The sequence below is a fragment of the Chinchilla lanigera genome, unplaced genomic scaffold (genome assembly GCF_000276665.1).
Source record: "Chinchilla lanigera isolate Chin_1 unplaced genomic scaffold, ChiLan1.0 scaffold00028, whole genome shotgun sequence".
Taxonomy (NCBI): Eukaryota; Metazoa; Chordata; class Mammalia; order Rodentia; family Chinchillidae; genus Chinchilla; species Chinchilla lanigera.
Genome location: NW_004955429.1, coordinates 11,184,105 through 11,201,480, shown reverse-complemented (window position 1 = coordinate 11,201,480; position 17,376 = coordinate 11,184,105). Strand labels below are relative to the sequence as shown.

Here is a 17,376-nt window from a genome sequence, read left to right as displayed (position 1 = left end):
TAGCAGGGTCTTGTCACTCTCTAGCTCAAAATATGCCACTGGCTTCCTGATTCATTTGGAACACAGGGCCAGATGTGTTACAACAGTGCAAGATCCTCCCACCATCTGTCCCACATCACCTGTGTGATCTCCCCGCTTACATTGGTCCCCAGCTCACTCTGGAGCCTCTGTTTTTCTCTGGGTGTACACACTTGTTAATCCCCCTGTTAAAGCACTCTTCCTCCGAATTTCTGTACATTCTTCAGGAATCCCAGGCCTTACCGGACCACTACAAATATGTTAGCAACCTCCTTCACTTGCACCTCCCCATTACCTTCTAAGGCAACATACATCTGTTAATTCCCTTTTCTCTCATCTACCAGAATGCAAATTTCATGAGGATAAGCACTGCTTTGTATTCCCTGTTGTATCTAAGGAAAGTCATAGGTGGGATCTAACCCAGAAGCTTCTGCATACTACACGAGCGCTTCACCACGGAGCTACACCCCTGATGTGTTTCTTTTATTTCCTGCAACCAAAGCATTACAGTTAAATTGCATTATCAATAAATTAGCTCACAGAGACCACCGAGCTCTATGTTCTCAAAGTGAACATAAGCGGAATTGACAGCACGGAATCAAACCACGAAGAAATCCAATCTTGCCTCCACGTGAAACTGAAACAGCTTTTTATGGTGCCCAAAGTTGTTTGTTCATTTAGCAAACATTTACAGATATGCTAATGTGAACGCAGACTAGTTAGAGGAGAAATCTGGAGGCTGGGACCAGAAAGGAGGCTGACAGCAGGGCAGCAGTGGTGAAGGTATGGCGCACACTTATTGTACTTTTCTTTTAAGACAAAAGATGTTAATGTTTGAGTTGTTTTTTCTAAACTAAAACCTCCATGTTCGGGTATAATTGCAGCATTGGCCCTCTGTGAAAAATAAGTGGGTTCTGTACTGCAGTTTGCCACTTGGCCTCTACAAGGTTTGCCGTCGCTGCAGAGTGCAGCCTGTGATGTCTACCTAGCGGTGGGGCAGGGAATTAGTCGTAAACATGGATCTCCAACTTTTAGTCCCCTCTTTTTTTAAAAAAACTTACACCAATCTAGAAAAGCCGAATGTGGGAAAGAGAGGAAACATACAAATAGTTACGGGGCTACATTAAAAGCAAAGCCACTCCAGGCACTACCATATCCGATATCAGGTATTTGGAAGACGGCACAAACATAACGAGTATCACAAACATAAACAAATGAAAGCAAGAACATTCAAAGTGATATAGAGTCTCAAGACAGATAATACAAATCAACAGTGGTTGTTACATTACGGATCGCTATCCTCAACTACACTGCTCAGATTACCAGATGAAAGAATGAAAGATTGCTCAAACCGTTATAGGGAATAAGAAAATAATTCTTCAATAGAACAGTAGAGATAATACAGAGTTTCACTACACAAGATCTTAGGAGTTCACCATTGTAATTCCAGTGCGTATTGTTACCTAAAAAAAAAAAAAAAAAAAAGAACTAGTAAAGCAACTTAAAATAAAAGGTGAACGGCAGACGAATGACCATTTCTATACTTAGTAATAAGGGATGTGCAAGAACGGAAGTGACTTTCCCAGCACAGGGGAGAGGGACAGGAGGAAAGGAACACAGGGAACAGTTTCCAGCCTGACTCCGAATAATTACAGAATTCAGTGTATCATCCTTTTATTCTCTGTTTTGAAAAAGATCAAAGGAGAAAAAACAATCCTAAGTTTTTTATGGTCCTTTGTGCTCATAAATCATAGGAGGCTAACATTAGTTCTTTTACCTTGACAAAATGTGTGTGGTAGACAGAATAGCGTAACTGTATAATTTTAATATATTTTGATTTATACTTATATATTTTCTAGAGGAGGAAATCAAGGATAAGATATTCTTCCAAATAGGGTTCAATGGTCAATTAAGTTTGGGAAATGCTGCAAGTCAGATTACCTTCGTGGAGATACCCTGATGTACAACAAAGCCCCCCAAGGTTTCTCAAGTTCCGTGGAACATAAATAACATCTCGTTTTTTTTTTTTTTGGCCCAGTGCCTATTAACCTCTTTGCACCTTAAGCCTAAGGATTCTCCAACACTATCCCATCATGGCCTTAGAAAAACTGCAGAACTCAAATGCCAGTGGGCTTATGATTTCAAATAAAGTCCTTATGCAAATGACAAGTATAAACTCACACAGTGCTTGCTGTAAAGGAATCAATCTCTGAGGACAGCTGCCTTGCTGTGGTGTGAGGACAGAAGCCCAGGGTGTTCTTACAGCGGGCGTCTCTGAGAGGCTGGCCAGGGAGGGGGTGAGACCTCGCTGTCCCCAGAATGGTAACGGATGCCCACAGGCGAGGAGGCAGAGGGGCTTTGCAAACCCTAAGCTAAAGGATGACACATATGCCATTAAAATAAACACAGCTCAATTCGGTCGCCACAACAGCTCTTGACGTGCTCAGAAGCCTGCAGCATGCAGAGTGGAACAGAACAGCGACAGAAGAGAATATTCTACAACACAGCATTAACTCAAACACCTTATGGTTTTCACAACTTCAAGAATGGATGTAGACTTCACTGGATAATTCATGCTCATTAAATATGTGTGAAATGATTGTGATTCATCTTCCCTCCCGGTCTTTAAACGACTTTCTGAAACCGACTTGGCATCACCAGAAATAATATAATGCAGTGTAAAATGATCTCATTATTGCGAGTATCCTTTAATGCAAAATGATTTCGGACAGTTCTTCACTTGTGTTGCTAAAGGACTTTGTTCCTATTGATGAGTAGTAATGTATGGGCTAAATTATTCCTTTGATGTCAATGCAAATGGAACTTCTAAACTCATTAAGTGTAAATTATTAAGTTATAAAATACCATTGCTAATAAAACTATGGCTACAATAAGAAGTGTGATTAAAACCACATGTAACTCTCACCTATTAAACAATGTATTAATCCATAAAGCTGTAAGCAGCTTATCCCGTTACTATAATTAAAATATGCTTCATCACTAATTGCCCGAGCAACCCTTAAATTTCCCTGAAATCATTTTCAAATGATGGGCCAAACAGTAGCTCTTACTGTGATAAGTCTTCTAGTGCTGGTAAATAAGAAAACCTTTGCAATAAAAAACCTTTTATCTCTTTTTTAGTGCAACCCTGTTGACTAGGACTAAATATATACCTGGCAAAATATTTTGGCAAAATTCATGTGTTTAAAGGTAATGGGAAAAAATCCATGCAGAGAGATTGAGGGGAATAACAATGTTTCACATATATCTGCCAACATATTAACTAATACAGCAAAAAAGATCCTTGATCTGTCATTTGCTGACTGATGAGTGCACGGGGCTGAGACTGAAGCATGGAATTTTATTGCTGAAGACATTTTCATCTGCAGCCAAATCACCAGGGAAACACTTTGTCAAACAACTTCATTCTGCATGGAGACTTTGCGACAATATTGGCATCCTAAGAATTTGCTCAGGTTTTTCCTATTGCATCTAACCTGTCTGGGCCCGGAAATATTTATACCCACACTGCAATTCATGCAGATACTCAGCTTAGCACCTAAAAACCGCCCCGCCAGCTCATGTTTCACCGTGCCAGCAAGTATAGAGTATGTGCCCAGAAGTTGTAAGCTTTTAACATAAATGAGACAATCTATTTTGGAAAGGCTTTAATATCAAGCCCCTACTTCATATGCGTGGGAACTGACGCAGCCCTGGGTACCTGCAAAGTTACGAACCCAAATTTCCTTTGAGGCACTCAAAAGCTTTCAGCCTGAGTCGAAACATAAAGTTAGGAAAATGAAAGAGACAGGGAGAGAAAAGGAGAGAGAAGGAGGGAAAGAAAGAAAGGTCAGGGAAGCAAGACAGGAGATGAGAGGAAAAAATATTTGCATGCTGGGCTCTACAAATTTTGAATTACATGTTGACCTTTGGGGTTTCTGCATTTATTTCCCTTCCTGTGGGAACCTCATCCCCGATCCCTCAAGAACCTGTCCCTGATATTTCACTCTATTGTTGCCTAATCATTGCTTTGCCTAATCTCACTTAAGAGTGGCCCAATCCTCAGCCTAAATAACTTTCTTAACCTCTTCAAAAGCCCTCTGATTGAAGCGCCTACTGTCTCTTACAGGCCTCTGACATAGCCTAGTAATTGGTCTCTCCACTGCTACTGACCTTTCACTCCATAATATATATAAAGTCCAAGGCGATCTCTTCAACAAGCAAAGCTGATCACACCCCGGCCCCTTCACGTGGGCTGCCAGGCTCGGAATGAGGTGGCGCTGCCTAGCATTTTGATGTCACTGGGGCACTGTCAGGACAGTCACATCCTCTGTGTGCTTTTCTTTCTGCTATGATAGCACCTTTGTATGTGCATCTCTCTCTGATGGAAATACCCTCAAGGCTCCCTCCGGAACACCACCTATCTTTCCTGTCCCTTCCTCTGGAAAGTACCTCCTGCCAGGCTTCAGGGCTTTGCTTACCCCTCACGTCTCTCATTACAAGCTCTCACAGGACAGTCTAAGTTTTCCCCAACTCACTATGGTTCATGATACACATCTCTATCTTAGATTATCTGATTTCTCCCTACTCCGCATACTCACAAGGGCATGGAGCACAGCTGTCTTTGAGTACCTTTGAATTGTTTATCTGAGGGTCTATCATAAATGTAAAACAGCGCTCAACTGGGCTGTGCACCCAAGGAATGGAACTAAACAACAGCTTTTATCACAGCAATAACATTAGGCAAGAGGATTTTTAATACCTCCCCCACCCACTGCCATTGTGAAAGGCAGGCTCTAAAACCACACAGGGAAGCAATCATGTCACAGGACTATCTGCCACCCATGGACTAATTGTTTACACCACCAGATTTCTTCCCTCAATGCAGTCTGAAGAATTTAGAAAGGGTAGATCCACATCCACACCTGAGTCCGGGACCAGGTTGTTGTAAGTCCAACTTTATTAGGACAATCATAGGACAAGGCCTGGGTGCTGCCCTCTAATGGGCTCGGCTGTCTGAAATTCTTACGGCAGGTCGCCATCACCAACACCAGCCCCCTCCTTCCCAGAGTATAACTTTTGGTCCAAAAGCCTGATTAATTCATAAACTTCCGCTACAGCCACCTGGGGATATGGATTCTAGGTCCACACCCAGGAGTAGCTGGGCCTGCATTCACACCAGATTGACTTCCGGTCCAGGATGGACCCGCACATTAGTTCTGTGTGCAGTCAGGGATCACCAACCTGGCCTACACTGGAGAGGGACAGTGTGGACATGTCCTGGCACCAGGGCCTCGGCACACTGGCTGCTCCAATTCCAGAAGTGTTCTGTGCGACTCTTCCCGGCTCTGACAACTTAATGTGTGCCTAAGTTTTGTAAACTTAGCACTATAAAGCTTCTAAAAATATCCTACTTGTGGTTTTTCTTGGACACGGAACAGGGATGGAACTGATAATAAGCATCAGTCTGATTTTAGTGTAATTTTGATTTGCTTTATCAGCTAATATATTCTCTGGTGGCAGAGAAGAACACCAATATAATAAGTACTTTCTCTTCAATAAAGTTACTAAAAAGCAGCGAGGCACACAAAGATAGGCAGGTAGGGGAAAAGGAAACGGTTACAGATGTTCAGAAAACAGACCAGAATAAGCTAGAGAAGCTGGAGGAAAAATAAAGCGCTGCTCTGTGTTCCGGGGAGGGCTTCTTAAAGAGGGAAACTACAGCAATGCTGGCCTTTGACGCTGGAGGTCGGACAGCAGTAGGAGGCTATTGTCATTGAAAGAATTTGGGTCTCCAAGCTTTCCTGTCGGTGATTTCTCACAAACTGTTGGCTGCAGGCTGAGAGAAAAGCCACTTTCTTTCGTCTTAAATTTTCTGGTCATTGTGGCCTGCTGTCATATGGGAAGTAAACAAAGAAACATCATTCTCGGTGTGGAGGGATATCAACATTATATACAATCTGAGCAGTATTCTTTAAAAACTATTTATAGTAGTCTCTCAGAGGACTATTTTAAAGCACGTAAAAACACTAATCTTAACCCTGTATCCACAAAACTAACCAGTGCCTTGAGCAAAAACCTTGGGAATTCTCTAATTTCAATTTATACATGATTCCCGGCCAATCTCAAGATTTCAAATATTTATGCTTTCTTTCCATTTTTTCACAGTCTGATTTAATGGGGATATAATTTATATACAGTAAAATTTCATATTCTTTCACAAGCCCAAATAAAAGTTTATCAGTAGTTCTAATTGAAATGCTAACTTTAAGAGGTGAAAAGGTAAGAAGTTCGCGGTCCTTTGGTAAGTGCAAATGTTCACTGCTTAATTTACTTAGCAGACAACAACAACAAAAAGTGATCAGTATTCTTATAATAAGGGGATTTATGAAACGGCACAGCTCTTAAAGGATGTTTACAAATCTACAGAGCTCTTTAAGAATTACAATATAGTGTGAGAAGTCAGTCCAGTAATGCCTGGCTATGGGGATCATACAGATTGGTCCGGAAAACATCAAACACATAAGTGACAATTTATAGAAAAGGATAACAAATGTGATCTATTACTGAGAAGAGAAATACTATGATTGCCTTAAAAAATGATAGCTCCCCTTTAGGTCAGAGTGGATGTCTAATGGATATGTGAAGCTGTAAACATTATCTCTGGTACATGAACAATGCTCACACACTAAAGAATTCATTAAATTAGTTAGCTTAGCACTTTGTGGACAGTTGCTTTAAGTAGCACATAAGGAATGTGCTACTTAAAATATATGTACTGGATTTTACATAAAAATTAGGCGAGGAACAAGTATATGGTAAACTCTTATTACTGTTTTCTCCTTTCAAGAATTAAAACGAGGGGCTGGGGATTTAGCTCAGCAGCACAGCGCCTGCCTGGCAAGCGCAAGGTTGTGAGTTCGATTCCTGGTACCGGAGAAAAACCAAAAAAAAAAAAAAAGAATTAAAATGATAACTTCAACATCATCTTCGCTACCACTCAAGTAACATAAAGGCCCTCAAAATGCAAAATGGTCCATGATGTCCCGTCTTTATGAACTATGTGACCCTGGGAAGGTTGCCCAACTTTTCTGTGCCTCAGTTTCCAAATACACTTAGTGGTGACACCAAGAGGAACTGCTGTAGGATTTACCTGGCTGTTTGCTTTCTGTGTAGTCTCTTGTTTATTCTACACTGCAGTCCAAGGATATGTGTGTGTGATCACAGAGTTCACATGCTACCAAGGAAGAAACTGAGACGCAAGAGAAGGCAGAGCACTTGCCCAAGCTGGTGCAGCTCGGGAGCGGTGACTGCAGGAGCTGGGCCAGGCTCTGAGGCATGCACAGCCTTGCACAGAGCAGTGCTCTGGTTCTGCACTCTCTCTGGATCTGCAGGAAGAAGAAAAGAGCTAGGAGTTTCTATGGTGAACACTAGGGTAATATTCATAGCAGGAGGGATTAGGAATGGAAGTTTCCTCACTGCTATTAATAAAATGATGTTTAAAAGCAAAACTATATATTATGTGAGGGGACATTACACGGAAGAAAACACCAGTGCTAATAATTCAGCTTTGATTATTTTATGGCATTTTTGCAGTGGCCTATTTTGTCATGAGAGCATTTCAGAAAACCCTATATTCCCAATCTAATTTTAACTATAAGAAAATAAAACTAAAGCTATTCCGTGACAATAGTTAGTAGCTCTGACTCCTCAGCACCCTTCTTCCTATATCTTAGCAAGGAAAAAAAAATTAGATGAATGTTGGAACGGTTCCAGAAATTTCAAGATACAAATCTATTTTTCCTTAAGCTATCAAACACCATAACCAATGGGAAAAATCATGTTATATGGCTTTCTAAAATATCATGTCAGAGCTGCAAATTTAGTAAACATAAATAAAGCTTTAGGCTTGTCAAGGTTACTGAAAGTCACTTCTCCTGCACATTTTTTAAAGACTATCTTGGAGAGTTTTTAAGTGGCAGAAGTACTCCACGTAAGATTTAGTATGAAAGGTACTTTTATTTGCATGCTTCATAGAAGTGATCATTTCTTCCAAAGACATCATAAAAGATAATAGAGAAAGAATAATTATTAAAAAAAAAACATGGGCATTCGAACAGTTCATGTCAGGCTTACAGTAATAACATTTTTCAAAGGAAAAAAATCTCACACAGGCAAAGGACCTAGGGAGGTCATTTCATATTTCATAAACTAAAGATCACAAGTTACATTTTTTTCCTAAAAAAATTTTCCCCCAGATATAAATTTGGCCCTAAAAGAGATTCTCACGCACATTCAACAACAGAAACCACAACCACAACAAAAGCAACAACAACAAAGCAGTTTCTGGACTAAAAGCAAAAGCTCTTCTTCAGGTGCTCTGTGATTCCCCTCTGCATCGTACCTGACATGAGAAACCATGTCCTTCAGCTGAGAGGCCGAATAAAGGCAAAGATATTAGGTCAAGAATGCCATGTAGAACCATCGCTAAAAACATCCTTACTGTCAAGAATCATGACTCTGAAGTATTCACAGTCAGTTGTTTCATAAAAAGTCAGGAGTCTTTTCATCCTTGAATCCCGTTTCTTGGTTCAATGACTGAAACATAACTATTTACAGATGAACCGAGACCTCCTCTCTGCACCCCCTTCAATCCCATTCTCTCTAGCTGAATAAAACCCTTCCATCTTTAGGTCCCCATTGATCCTTACACACATTTCTGACATAGTTCCCAGAAGATTTTATTTCACATACTTAATGTGTTCTTTTTCACTCCTTCTATCTCATATGTTACTGAGGCAGGGCCCAGGGATCTTTCTGGCTTCGAGGGTTATGACAGACATGGTACATGTCAAGTGATCTTAGTAAGCATCATTTGTAAGGTGCCATAACTAACAATACTAAAATGTATACAAGCACACTGGAAAGATGCTCAACATTACAGCTACTAGGAAAATGCAAAACAAAATCACACTGGGCTATTATTTCAACCTCACTAGGATGAAAATCAAAAAGCCAGATAATGTGTGCTGATCATGTGGAGCTACCAGAATGCTCAAACACTGCTGGTGGGAATGTGAAATGGTTAAAGGTGGCTACAGTAGACTGATAGTTCTTCAAATGGAGTTGCAGTGTGACCCAGCAATTTCACTCCTAGGTGCACACCATGAAAGGTGAAAGCTTATGTTCACACAAATACCTGTATGTGAGCAAAGGAGCATTATTCATATGAGCTAGAGAAACAGAAATGACATAAATATCCATGAATTATGAATGGATAAATGAAATACAATGTAATAATAAATGGATATGGTATTACATGGCACTAAAAAGGCGTGAAGGACTCATGAATGCTAAACAACATGGGCTAATCTTGAAAACATTAAACTACACAAAAGGAGATAGTCAAAAAGGGGCCCCAATTGGTATGATGCCATTTAGATGAAATATTCAGTGGTACCTTAGTTCACAAACTTAATTCTTTCCACAGTTCTGGTCTCAAAGAGAATTGGATGAGGACCAAATCAAATTCAATGGTTAGGTTCAACATTGACCTTATGGGGAAATTTGATTTGGTTCTTGTCCAATTCTGCTTGTAACCATAATTGTGCAAAGAATTATATTTGTGAAACAAGAGACCACTGTAGTTGAATACATAGGGTCACAGAGTAGAACACTGGTTTCCAGGCTTGTGGGGAGGGGGACTAAGCAAGCTATGGGCTGTGGGGTTTCTTTCTGGAGTAATAAAAATATACCATAACTGATTACAGTGGTGGGTGCTAACTATGAGACTATAACAAGTTACTGAACTGGATATTTTGTACGGATGAGTTTGTATAGTATATGAGTTCTATCTCAAAAAAGCTGTTATGGTTTGGATCAGAAATGGCTCTCAAACACTGATGACCATGCCGATGAAGGCATGGTCTCAGCTGGGGGCACAATGGGTTGGTGGCAGAAACCTTAGGAGTTGGGGCTTAGTTGGAAGAAAGAGGGTCCTGGGGTCACTGGACCTGCCTTTGAAAGGGGTATTGGGACCCTCTACCTCCCTTTTTCTGTCTGATTCCTGGCCACTGTGAGCTAAGAGCTTCCTTCTAACACACACTTCTGCAATGATGTTTTGGCCTTGACACAGGCCCCAAAAGCAACCAGGAGCTGAAATGTCTGAAGTCACAAGGCAAAAATAAATTTTTTTCTTTAAGTTCATTATTCTCAGATATTTTGTCATAGCCATGAAAAGCTAATTAACATAAAAGCTACAAAATAAAAGCATCACTAAGTGACCTAGAGAAAGAACTTTTCTTGAACCCAAGACCTTTGCACTGAGCTACATCCTCAGCCTTTTTTTAAATTTTGAGACAAGATCTCACTAAGTTGTTACGTTGGCCAGGCTGGGCTCCACTTTGCCCGCCCCCTGCCTCCACCTTCCAGAGTGCTGGGATTACAGGTGTGTGCCACCATGTCTGGCTTTATTTCTTCACTGACACCTGAGTGGGAACAAAGGCAGTTCAAGGATAGTTCAATCACCCAGAATCCCCATACCTTATCTCTCACATGCTGACTGATCTGCTGACTGTATGAACGAGCTGTTATTGTCTCCCTTCTTACATCGCCTGTGAAGAAATGTCAGGACTTGCAGTGAGCCTCTGCATGGGAGAGAGATACAGAGGGGAAGCTGCAGTCTCAGATTAGGCAAGTCTGTAACTTGTCTGAAGGAGTAGGAAGAGCAGAAGATTGAGAGAGGGAGGTAAACAGATGGCTAAATAACAAAAACTTATTTTTCTGAAATCAAATAGGAAATTCAATTGTTCACTCATACTTAAAAGCGCTGTCTTCCAAAAAAGATTGGAATTTATAATTTTTACTTTATTGTTGAAAATCAAAATACTGTTTTTTAAAAGTGCTAGTTTTGGTGAACTTAATGATTAAGAATAGAAAATAGTAGGCTAAAAAAGTTAAATAATTTGCCTAACTTAAGAAGAATTGAAACCTTAGTTACGTCAGATGACTTTTAGATTTCATTTATTCACCAAAAAACCCTCCACTTTTGCCATATACAAGATTCATTTTCCTGTTTCCACTAGAACACCTATAAAATGATTCCGTTCTGCGACTCTTAAATAGTTAAGGAAAAATCCATTTAAATATTTCTTTTAAAAATGAGAATTTTGTGAACTTCCTTAACCAAAGATTTAAACAATCTCATTTTTATCTTTAATTTATTGTTTGAAGTATCAGCAAAGCTTTAAACTAAAGAGGTTTTCACTATCATTTATTTGCAAGCAAGACAAATACTCTAACAAAACACAGATTAGAAGTGGCCCTTCTGAATTATGAAGCCACACGTTCTGCATGGGCAGAGACTGAGAATTAAATTACTCTCCTTCTCTGAGATAGGAATCTTCTTCTTTCAGTAGCAAAACAACTGGGATAATTTATTTATCCAAATCAATTAACAAAATTAAAAAAGAAATGTACATTCAAAGGGAAAGTCTTATCAGTATTTAAAAAAAAAAATACTGTATCTGAAAGAACCCAAGGCATAGTTTTATAAATCCTAAGAGGTACTTAAAATGAGCTACTAAGAGAGGAAAAAAATGTGTCTCTATACAGCCAGACCACAAGAGGAAAAAAATAATTAATGTTCGTAGTTACCACTAGTTCCAAATTGAAACGGCAAAACATCAAAGTAAAGCCATCACCTTCCCTACAAGTTATTTATAGGCAAGATTTGAGGGAGGGGCAGAATACAAATGAATTCTTCACTGAGTTCAATAAGAAAATTCTCTGCAGAAAAAAAATACACCTGTCTTCACAAATCATTAATGCATGATGAATAGCCCAATTTTACTGGAAATCACTCCTTTAATCTTTTCTGAAATGAAATTTTATAAGAGACATAAGGAGATTTAATTTCATAGAAAAAAGAGCCCACATTTGTGCACACAGGGACAAAGTAAATTCCGAGTTATCACTATTATCAAAACCAGGACTTAATACTACACTATGAATTCTGTTTAAAGGACCAAATAAAACACATCTTGTCTTTTAAAACACCTTTTCAAATGCCAGTCCTTCCACAGGAAGGTTTGGAATTAGGCCTTTCTCATCATGGACAGACACCGTTGTAGGGAGCTTTGTAAAATTACACACGTGCAATTGTCTCATTACTTTTGAAAATAATTAATTCACTCTTTCCCTCAGTCTTAATTTGTAAGGGTGGAATAAAGCGAACACAGAACCACATTTTACAATGCAGGTACGAATGTCCATTTGGTGAAAAGTTGACCACCTCTTCAGGTCGGCGTTGCTATCTTTAAAACGGTATTTGCAGGCCCGTGAAGAGGGCAAGAGGAGAAGGAGAGGAGTTGGACTGCCTCATTCATCACTCTTCTGTTACAACAGAAGCTTAAATGAAGACTGTATAGTAACTGACCACACTTTGAGCATTCTGATTCCCTCAAAATGGTGCTGACCTACTATGGTTATCAAACACAGCGGTAGTAAGAGCTCCAGTTCACTGCTGTTGATAAAGACAACCACAAATTTATCTTGACAAGAAAAGAAAATCAAGAGAAACCAAACCACGAAGCTGGGTCTACATGAACAAACTAGAAGTTAGTAAGAACAAGTCCTAAAGAACTTTTTATGCTTTTATCTTAACAAAGAAAGCAGTGAATTTTTCATAATCCATATTTCATTCATGGTTTTAATATTTATAACTGACACATACAATTTATGAACAAAAATGTGAACTCTGGAATTTATTTAGGTTTGATTTACTTGCATCATCTTTATTAGGTAAATTAATTTTTTATTGTCACATAGCCAAGATGATCTTCTGCACATGAATTTTTACTATGAAATAGTTTAAAAATTTAAATGCTGGATGCATCAGAGTTTTTACTACTGAGCTATCATGTTCCTTTTTATGTATTCCTAAAATTTATTTTTCAAGCTGATGTCAAATGAGGCATATATGACTGAATCAATGATCTAAGGTAACCTTTTTCGTTCTCTTCTTTCCAGGTTAAAAGGTGCTCTGTGTTTAATGATGAAACTTATTCATTCATTTATTTTGCCAACTTTTCATCTAAAATTTATTCCAGGAAGAGCCAGTTCAAGTTTACATTCTTTGAAGGGAAAAAGTGCCAAATGCTCATCCTTCAAGATTATGTTTTTTACCTTCCTGTTGCATAGGCAGATAAATTCTCAGTGTCACTGCTGCTGCGTTTCCCTGCTATTTTTATTTTCTACTGACAGAATATTCAAAGCTGACAAATGCTGCAGAACAGACATAGTTATTAAAAGCTTCAATTTACAGCAAATAGTGACAGTTTGCTCTTGCTGCTCATAAAGCAAAATCGAAGAGGTGTAAATAGAGAGGTAGAGGTGGAGCAAACACACTTTAGATACCTTTACGGACTATTCTGGTAAGGAGAACTCATTTAAAACATTCCTCCAATGGTGTTCGTTTAGGCACCAACGCAAACATTTTTATACAAATAGAGTGAGGGCTGACAGACCTAGTAGTACTTCGAAAGTTTTACTCATGAACGTCTTTTATATCTACAGAAGGCTTTGAAAAATAACAAAAACTGAGTTGAAATGCAAGACAGTTTTGAACTAATCAAGAATCATGTGTTTGCCAAGATGGGAACAAAAAGCAAACAAGCGGAATATTTGTTTCCACTTGAAAAAAAAAAATGGCTGGTCTGCTTTTGAGTTGACTATCCTAAAACTGACAATACTCAGACTTCTACTATATTTTAGAAAATTTACGGGAGGAGAGGGAGCATTTACATGTACAGATGGTATGGGAATTCTGGGTGGTGGCAGGGGTCAGATAAGGTATGAGAAGCCTCAAGAGAAAACATTAAATGCTTCTTTAATCCTAAAGACCCTTTGGTGACACTGGAGGTGGACTGGAGTCCCAGGGAGGTAAACTGATACCAGCTGACAATAAGAAGAGAGACATTAGAAAAAACAAAGGAATGAACAACAGGGAAAACCAGGTAGAAAACGAAAGCCACCTACCTCCCATTCAAAATGTATGTTACGGGGCTGGGGATTTAGCTCAGTGGCAAAAGCGCCTGCCTGGCATGCGCAAGGTCGTGAGTTCGGTTCCCGGTACTGGAGAAAAACCAAAAACCAAAAAACAAAAAACAAAATGTATGTTACCTGTACAGAGGGCTGGCTCAGAAAGGCTGATCTGAGGTTGTAGAAGATGTCCTAACACCATGAAGAGGGGATTTCCTGTCACAGGACAAGGAAACCAAGAAAATGGACAAAGGAGTCACTCCTGCGCACAAACGAACACTTCCTGATGATGGGAATGTTTCGTATCCTAACTAGAGTGTTGGATATACATGTTTGACAAAACTCAGGGAAGCACACACACGTACACACACACTCTTGTGGCCTGTGCATTATATGTGCATATATTACACTTCCACTTTTTTTTCTCAGTACACAAGTCTTTGCACTGAACTACCTCACCACACTTTTATTTCTATTTATTTTTTATTTTATATAGTCAGAGACAGAGTCTTGCTAAGTTGCCCTGTTACCCAGGCTGGGCTCGAACTTGTGATCCTCTTGCGTCAACCTCCCAGAGTGCTGAGATAACAGGTGTGCGCCATCAAGCCCAGTTTTACACTTCCACTAAAAATACTCAGGCACATATGCCAAATGTCACGTTAATCTTCATGAATTAGGAAGCAGAATTAAGAATCTTGTTAATTTTAATTTTTGCTAAGTCTTTCTTTACCTAAAGAACAAAGATATAAACAGGAGCGCTAAAAGTATTTGAGGAACAAAATAGGAGCTGAGCGGAGATAAGCCATTAATTAAACTTAGAATCACTGATGGAAAAGAGATACTTCGAAAGGCTCAAGTAGCGGGCACAGGAAAAGAAGGAGAAGCCCTCGTATTTGCCTAACTCTGACACGTTACCTACTTGTGATAAACACGCTTTTGTATTACAGCAGGCTATTAGCAGTTTTTCCATTTTAAAGTCGATAAAATATACAGAATGAACAAGGTTGAACAATTAGGAGAGAGCTAAGATACAAACAGATCTCTAAGACTCCTACACATAATTCCTCTCATAAAACAATACTCCATGTGTATATTGTTGTAGAGTATAAAAATAAACACCGCTGTAAGTCTATGTGGTATTAACACGGCTTTCTCTCCTCGCCCCCACGTGGGACAGATGAGGATAAATGCGCTTCCACCAAGAGCATGAACTAAAACAATCAGGACATTTCCTCTGCTATATTCATTTGTTCCTTGATTAAAAATCTGCAACTCATAATACCTCCTCAAAAGCTATACATTTAAAACACTCTTGAGTATTGTGGATGGAACCCAGGGTCTTCACCCTGAGCTACATCCCCAGCCCTTCTTGTTTTTAGCTATGGGTAGGGTCTTGCAAAGTTGAAAGATGCAAAATTGTAAGGATGGGCTTGAAGTTGTAATCATCCTGCCTCGGCCTGCCAGAGTGCTGGGATTACAAGTATGTGCCACCAGGCCCAGCCAGAAGATAAACATTTGGTAAAAGGGCCTAAAGGCTTCTCTGACTGAGAATTGAGTACACTTTTACTATTTCAGTACACTGTTTTTATTTGATTTGACTGAAGTTAGCTGAAGGTAGCTGACCTCTCACAAGACCAGACTGACTGTGGATTAGCAGCTGGGATACACCATTTGGAAACCTGCTACAATGTGCTGGTGGCAGGAAGAATGGTATTCTCAAAGGGATGTCACACAGAGATTGCTGAAGCTAACTGACACCAGAGCTCACGGATGCCTTGGCTGGCTCTATGAACAGTGCCCTCATTTAGACCCCCAGGATCCTGAAGTACACAAGTAAAGACTCTACACGCCCATCTTCCTAAACACCCTCTGAATGCATCTTCTAGGAGGGTCGGGGTCACCCTGAAACAGAAGTGGTTTGCCATATTTGGCATACAGTGCTAACTGTGAAAACAGAATGGGTGTGGTGGAGGGAGAGGAGGGAAAAGAGAGACACATTTAATCATTTACAATCACAACCACTGACAAAACCCAAGGACACCCCTTCCTTCCTAGAGAGAGATACATTTTCCATTATTCAACAGAATGTGCAAGATGCAAGCCAATTCCTGATTGGTCGTTGGGTATTGGAGGATATAATACAAGTGTGAGTGACCTATTTCAGTTCAAATTTTAAGGATACTTAACTTTTTCTCTCAAATAAAATTGGGATTTACTTCTCTTCCAATGAGAAATGCAGGAGAAGAAATAGATAAAGGCAGGATTACTGTTACTAACAACAATTTTAAAAAGTGAAAGGCAAGAAAGGTAGTTCTAAAAAGTTCGGCCTAGAGACTCAGACTCTGGTTCAAAGCTGAGCTCTGTCATTCAGCAGCTGCCTCTTGAGGGTAAAACTATTGACCAACTGAAGCCTCAGTTTTCTAACCTATCAAATGGGGGTGACTATGTTTTCTGTCAGCCTGAAAACATATGGAGGGCTTAGCTGAGGAACTAGCATACAATCAATGTTCAATAATCAAGTATAATTCTGTACATATAGTAAGATATGTATAGTTAACAATTTTATTTATATTTTGCGTTTTTCATTTAAGAGAAACCATGTAATTTTTAAGATTGTGTGTCTGATTTATTTCATTTAACATTGTGCTCTCAAGTGCACCCATCTTCCTACAAATGACTCAAATTCATCCTTTTTAACAGCAGAGCAGTACTTCATTCGGCGTAAACACATTTTCCTTATCTATTCATCTGTGGATGGACATACAGGCTGCTTCAAAGATTACGGAGCGAAACAAAGACAGTTGATAGGAAACATGGAAACAGATTTTTTGTAAATAAGGGTGGGGCAAAGAAAAGGAGGAAGAGGGGTGAGGAAGGGATGAGAAAAGAATTAAGATGTGTGATGTCCATGCACCAACCCCCGACAAGGAATGTGATCACAAATGTACTACAAATATACCAAGAAAAATACAAAATAAAAAATTAACAATTTCATAAATTATATGGAGTACTGCTGTGATAATAAAAATATAAGAAACATCAAATGATTCCTTTTTTTAAACCATTTTTCTGAATTATGAAAGTTTATCAGTACATATGTGCTGTTTGGAAAAATGATGTTATTAAATGTCCGTGCTATTAGATAAAAGTAAAAATTATCTAGTTGTATGTAATGAGAGAAAAATTACAAAGAACTGGAAGACAACAAAACCACAAGAAAACCTTACCACTTGAGAAAATTATGATGAGTGTTCAGGGAATAGCCTTCAAATATTCCCCCCCCCCCATAAAGTTGCAATTAGGAACAGTTACACAGTC

At 39.3% G+C, this 17,376-nt stretch overlaps 1 protein-coding gene across 3 annotated transcripts in view; it reads right to left on the bottom strand.

Annotated features, from left to right (window-relative positions):
- Nucleotides 1-17,376, bottom strand: part of Rsu1 (Ras suppressor protein 1) — a 191,494-nt gene that overhangs the window by 33,218 nt on the left and 140,900 nt on the right. The window contains exon 9 of one of the 3 annotated variants that reach the window (XR_261324.2): nt 7,172-7,406. The exons of the other annotated variants lie outside the window; for them this stretch is intronic. The gene's annotated coding sequence lies outside the window, so the exon portion shown is untranslated. The remainder of the gene's footprint in view (nt 1-7,171; nt 7,407-17,376) is intronic. 3 annotated transcript variants of the gene reach the window in all.